The sequence below is a fragment of the Bubalus kerabau genome, chromosome 18 (assembly GCF_029407905.1).
Source record: "Bubalus kerabau isolate K-KA32 ecotype Philippines breed swamp buffalo chromosome 18, PCC_UOA_SB_1v2, whole genome shotgun sequence".
In the NCBI taxonomy this organism is placed as follows: Eukaryota; Metazoa; Chordata; class Mammalia; order Artiodactyla; family Bovidae; genus Bubalus; species Bubalus kerabau.
This window is the reverse complement of record NC_073641.1, coordinates 663,596-668,375: the sequence shown is the minus strand read 5'-3', so window position 1 is coordinate 668,375 and position 4,780 is coordinate 663,596. Positions and strand designations below refer to the sequence as shown.

The window sequence follows — 4,780 nt, the reverse complement described above, 5'->3', positions numbered from 1 at the left end:
TGAGGCTTCCAAGAACTTTTCTGTCTTTCACACGCTAAGTAAATCCTGAGCACCTACGATGAGCTGGGAGGCATGTAATAAGTTTCTGGAACTAGAAGGCGGAGAGAAGCAGACACAGAGTTCCTGCTTTCACTGAGACGAATCTAAAGATACATCACAGGCAGATCCTTGGAGAACTTGTCGAGGGGCCTCTACCCTCACCAAAACCTGGGTGTCAGGGAAGGCTTTTCAGAGTAACCATTGCGTTGAGGTCCATAGGTTGAACCTACGTAAACCAGGGTTGAGATGCAGGAAGAATTTCAGGCAGGGAAAACAGCATCCTGGAAGTCTAGGTGACCAGGGAAACTTAGGACGTTCAAGAAATGAAAATGCCCTATGGGATGGAAGCCAAAGAGTGCAGAGGGCATTCCAGGGAAAAGACATCCGAGAAGAACGTGAGGAGCAGGCATGAAGGGAATTGGTCGTATCTTCAATATGATGGGAAAATACAAGAGCCGTTGGAGCAGGATGGTGACAGAATTGCATCTGCATTTCCAAACGGTCATCTTGCTCCACGTCACTAATGATTGGAGAGACTCAACTCCGAACGCCAAGGAGGGACCACTTCGCCCGAGTCCGACTGGGCCTCATTGCAATGTCTGTCCATAGCAGATGCTGGAGAAGCTGTGGAGCAAAGGGAACTCTCCTCCACGCTGAGTAGGAATGGGAGTTGGTACAGCCGGGATGGAAAAGAGTATGGAGGTTCGCGAAGGAACTAAAAGTAGAAGTAGCCTATGGTTCAGCAGTCCCACTCCCAGGCATAGATCCACCCCCAGTCCAAGCCAACAAGCCAGATGCCCCGTTTGGGCACATCGATCTGTGCGCGCGCTCGCATGCGCATGCGCGATCGCCTGCGAGGCTGGGGGTGGGGCGGGGGCTGGGGCTCTGGCTGGAGTCGGTGCAAGCCCCGGGATTGCCTGAGGCAAGCCAAAGGAGCCCCAGAGGGAGACGGGACGGCCGGTCGTCTGGTTTCCTGAAAGCCGAAAGCGAAGGCGGAGGGGCTCGCGGGCCGCGGGGAGGCAACCCAGGTCTGCAGCGGGAGTCGGGGCCTCGGCCACCCACTCACTCCCCCCGCCCCGGGAGGGGCTGGGGCTGCGGGGGTGGCGGGGGGGCGAGGGGGGTGTGGGTCCAAGAATTGGGACGCGGGGCGGGGGCTAAAGGACCTCTTCTGGTAGGCAAAAAAGCCTCCAGCACCCGGAATTCCCAGGTGGTCTCCCATCCAAGATACTAAACAGGCCCGACCCTGCTTAGCTTCCGAGATCAGACGAGATCGGGCGCCTTCAGGCCGATAGGGCCGGAGACGGGCGCGGCCGCCGCGGGGCGCCCAAAGAGCCTTGTGCTTCGCCTCCCTTTCGCTCTGACCTGCAGGTCGGGCCAACGGGCCGCCCCTCTCCTCGGGGGGCCGTGCTGTACTTGAGCCGCACGACCCGCGACCGCACTCCAGCCTGCTGACGCCGGCCCGGCCCCCGAACACCGCCAACACCAGACCAGCAACCGCCTGGCCGGGCCCGGGGGCCCGATGGGCTTCCAGGACCCCCCAGTGACCGGGAGGGCGTGCGTGCGTGCGCGCGGGGCCTGGGGGGTGGGCTGAGGGGTGCGGAGGTCTCGGCGCCCTCCCACCCCCGGCCACTCCAGACCCGGCCGCGCTGGCTGAGCGGGGCCTCCCCCCCCATCCCCTTCGCTGCTCAGGGCCGCGCGACCCCGGAGGTGTCGGTCTTCGGGGCCCGCCGCCTCCCGATCCCCGCGGCCCGGGGGCCTCTGAACCTCCTGCGGGCCTAGGCGCAGCGAATCTTGAGCGCCCAACTTGCCCGGCACCTGCCCGCTGCCCAAACCCACCGGGAGCCACGGAGGCGCGGTCGACCGGAGCGCCTCAGCCCCGCCCCTTTGCCCTACCGAGGCGCCCCCCTTGTCCCCACGCCGCCCGCCAAGCACCCGACCTTCCTGAGAGAGCAGACGAACCACAGGCAGGCACACAGACAGACACACACACTCGCACTCACCCACGCCATGGAAGACAGCTGGCCTGAGCGAGCTCCTCAGCCAGAGCCATAGCACCTGGGAGAGGCCGGGGCCAGACCAAAGGCCCGGCGGACGGCTGTCGGGAGAGACAGAGGCAGAAATCCATGAAGCTTCCGAGACAGACTCCAAGATGGCGAGAGGGAGATACACACACACACACACACACACACACACACACACACACACACGAGTGTGGTCTTTGGAAATTCTTCTCTTCGTAGTTGCTGGGTTGAGCCCAACTTTTATAGGCCCCATGGAGTGCGGCCCATCAGGCTCCTCTGTCCGTGGCATTTCCCAGGCGAGAATACTGGAGTGGGTTGCCATTTCCTCCTCCAGGGGATCTTCCCGACCCAGGGATCAAACCCGAGTCTCCTGCGGGCGGATGCCTTGCCATCTGAACCAGCACATTGCGAATTCCCTAGGCAAAATACAAAGAAAAGAGCTCGTGTGCTACTAAGTGGAAAGATGATTGAAGAAACAGAAGGTGTCCTTTGTTGGTATCTTGGAATCTTTCTTTAGTTTTCGTTGATTTTTACTCTTAAGGCTACTTGAACAAGGCAAGAGAGAAACCCCAGAACTGAAAAGCAATTGACTTTTTTGAAAGAAACCTGTGCAGGTTAAGCACTCTTCGTTTTTGAGAGATGGTGAAATGCAAAATCTTGTTTCAACACATATGACTTTGGTGAACTTTATTTCAAATCTCCATGATGAACCCCTAAGGCGTCCAGGAAGAAAGGAGTAGAGCGGGAGACAAAAAGAGCAACCTTTCCCCTTGGCGCCATCCCAACCAGCTGCTTAGTTCCTTCATCTCATGGACTACCATCTGGGCTTATCTGGTTTGTCTGATTCTTGTTTCGGGGCCCGTTTCTAGTCACAAGGCTGTCAACAGTGGGGGGTGGGGTGGGGTGGGGGGGAAGCCCTTCTTTCCATTCCACATGAGACCCAGTGGACAATCCAGGCCCTGGCCACTGCATAGAGCGTGCAGCAACAATATCAACGGTGATGCTGGTTAACAACGCATATTCCTGGAATCCACTCCGTTGGCTACTGAGTGTGTGCGGTGGTGGTCTGGAACCTATACCTGGAAGCTTTCTTGATGATTGCAAATGACACCAAAGTCCGAGGACGATGGAAGATCTTCACGTTTCTGCAAGAGCCACACACCTCCAGAAGGAACCGCAAGACTTGCCTGACATGGTCAAGGTCTAAGTATTGGACTACACGTCGGAAGGTCTCCACCTTTGCTATGGAAGTCAAACGATCTTTCTTGGAAATGAAAATGGATCACACTGAACGTTCACATTCTTCTAGAGCATTTGAAAAGCCCTAAACTGTAGAAATCTGCTGTACGAGTTCCTTGAAAGCAAGAACCCATACTGATGGATATGTCTTAATGCCTTAGATTGTGCCTTGAATATAGCGTACACATGAACCCAGGAAAGGAAAGAATGGAATCGCCAAATATACAAAGAGATCAAAAGTGCCGAGCCAAGTGACACCTTGAGGCTTCCAAGAACTTTTCTGTCTTTCACACGCTAAGTAAATCCTGAGCACCTACGATGAGCTGGGAGGCATGTAATAAGTTTCTGGAACTAGAAGGCGGAGAGAAGCAGACACAGAGTTCCTGCTTTCACTGAGACGAATCTAAAGATACATCACAGGCAGATCCTTGGAGAACTTGTCGAGGGGCCTCTACCCTCACCAAAACCTGGGTGTCAGGGAAGGCTTTTCAGAGTAACCATTGCGTTGAGGTCCATAGGTTGAACCTACGTAAACCAGGGTTGAGATGCAGGAAGAATTTCAGGCAGGGAAAACAGCATCCTGGAAGTCTAGGTGACCAGGGAAACTTAGGACGTTCAAGAAATGAAAATGCCCTATGGGATGGAAGCCAAAGAGTGCAGAGGGCATTCCAGGGAAAAGACATCCGAGAAGAACGTGAGGAGCAGGCATGAAGGGAATTGGTCGTATCTTCAATATGATGGGAAAATACAAGAGCCGTTGGAGCAGGATGGTGACAGAATTGCATCTGCATTTCCAAACGGTCATCTTGCTCCACGTCACTAATGATTGGAGAGACTCAACTCCGAACGCCAAGGAGGGACCACTTCGCCCGAGTCCGACTGGGCCTCATTGCAATGTCTGTCCATAGCAGATGCTGGAGAAGCTGTGGAGCAAAGGGAACTCTCCTCCACGCTGAGTAGGAATGGGAGTTGGTACAGCCGGGATGGAAAAGAGTATGGAGGTTCGCGAAGGAACTAAAAGTAGAAGTAGCCTATGGTTCAGCAGTCCCACTCCCAGGCATAGATCCACCCCCAGTCCAAGCCAACAAGCCAGATGCCCCGTTTGGGCACATCGATCTGTGCGCGCGCTCGCATGCGCATGCGCGATCGCCTGCGAGGCTGGGGGTGGGGCGGGGGCTGGGGCTCTGGCTGGAGTCGGTGCAAGCCCCGGGATTGCCTGAGGCAAGCCAAAGGAGCCCCAGAGGGAGACGGGACGGCCGGTCGTCTGGTTTCCTGAAAGCCGAATGCGAAGGCGGAGGGGCTCGCGGGCCGCGGGGAGGCAACCCAGGTCTGCAGCGGGAGTCGGGGCCCCGGCCACCCACTCACTCCCCCCGCCCCGGGAGGGGCTGGGGCTGCGGGGGTGGCGGGGGGGCGAGGGGGGTGTGGGTCCAAGAATTGGGACGCGGGGCGGGGGCTAAAGGACCTCTTCTGGTAGGCAAAAA

At 57.0% G+C, this 4,780-nt stretch overlaps 1 pseudogene; it reads right to left on the bottom strand.

Annotated features, from left to right (window-relative positions):
* Window positions 1-1,221: 1,221 nt before the first annotated feature.
* Window positions 1,222-1,341, bottom strand: LOC129633396 (uncharacterized; annotated as a pseudogene).
* Window positions 1,342-4,780: the final 3,439 nt, after the last annotated feature.